This window comes from Apium graveolens, chromosome 9 (assembly GCF_009905375.1).
Source record: "Apium graveolens cultivar Ventura chromosome 9, ASM990537v1, whole genome shotgun sequence".
Taxonomy (NCBI): Eukaryota; Viridiplantae; Streptophyta; class Magnoliopsida; order Apiales; family Apiaceae; genus Apium; species Apium graveolens.
This window is the reverse complement of record NC_133655.1, coordinates 218596351-218597577: the sequence shown is the minus strand read 5'-3', so window position 1 is coordinate 218597577 and position 1227 is coordinate 218596351. Positions and strand designations below refer to the sequence as shown.

The 1227-nt window shown below is 44.7% G+C and overlaps 1 non-coding gene across 1 annotated transcript; it reads right to left on the bottom strand.

Moving 5' to 3' along the window:
* Nucleotides 1–580: 580 nt before the first annotated feature.
* On the bottom strand, nucleotides 581–687 carry LOC141687883 (small nucleolar RNA R71). Its single transcript, XR_012561362.1, has one exon. It is a non-coding gene; the product is annotated as a small nucleolar RNA R71 (small nucleolar RNA).
* Nucleotides 688–1227: the final 540 nt, after the last annotated feature.

Genomic DNA, 1227 nt, shown 5'->3' with positions numbered 1-1227 from the left:
GGACGTAGTAGTTAATTACTCTTTTCGGTTGTGTTTCAGGTACTTTAGTGCGTTTATGCAAACTCGTTCTCGTGCTCGCAAGAGGACCTTAGATACAGCTGAGGAGAAAGACGAAGTTCTTGATACACCGGAGAAGTTAGATTTTGAGGATTCGGATTCAGGAACTGAGCAGAAAGAACCAGTAAACATGGGAGATCATATTGTTCAAGCTGATCCAGCTCTTATGGATTTTTCTCGGCCTAAAATTGATGACATTCAGTCAAGCATCCTTCATCCGGCTATTCAAGCTAACACCTTTGAAATCAAGCTGGGCACTATTCAGATGGTGCAGAATTCTGTTTCTTTTGGAGGAGCGGCAACTGAAGACCCCAACATGCACATAAGGAATTTTGTCGAGATCTGCAGCACTTTTAAGTATAATGGCGTGACTGATGAGGCTATCAAGTTGAGGCTTTTCCCATTCTCACTGAGGGATAAGGCTAAAGACTGGTTACATTCTGAACCAGCTGGGTCAATCACTACGTGGCAAGATCTTGCGCAAAAGTTTCTGGTGAAGTTTTATCCAATGGCAAAGACTGCTGCTATGAGGAGTGCTCTTACTCAGTTTGCGCAGCAACCTACAGAATCTATGTGCGAGGCTTGGGAACGCTACAAGGAAATGTTGAGAAAATGTCCACATCATGGAATGCCGGATTGGATGGTAATCACTGGTTTTTATAATGGTTTGGGGGCTCAATCTCGGCCCATGCTCGATGCAGCAGCTGGAGGCGCCTTATGGGCTAAAAGCTATACTGAGGCGTACAATCTTATTGAGACGATGGCTGCAAATGAGCATCAAAACCCAACTCAGAGGATGACATCAGGCAAGGTAGCAGGTGTTCTGGAAGTTGATGCAGCCACCGCTATTGCAGCCCAGCTCCAAGCGCTATCAATGAAGGTTGATTCGTTGGCTACGTATGGAGTTAATCAAATAGCTATGGTTTGTTAGCTTTGTGCAGGTTCTCATGCTACGGATCAGTGTTCTCTTGTCAACGAATCTGTTCAGTATGTGAATAATTATCAGTGACAACAGCAGCCTGTGCCAGCAACCTATCATCCTAACAACAGAAATCATCCAAATTCCAGCTGGGGAAATAATCAGAATGCTATTCAGCCACCATATCAGCAAGGAGTGAGTAAACAGTTTAACCCACCTGGATTCCAGCAACCACAGCAGTATGCTACAAG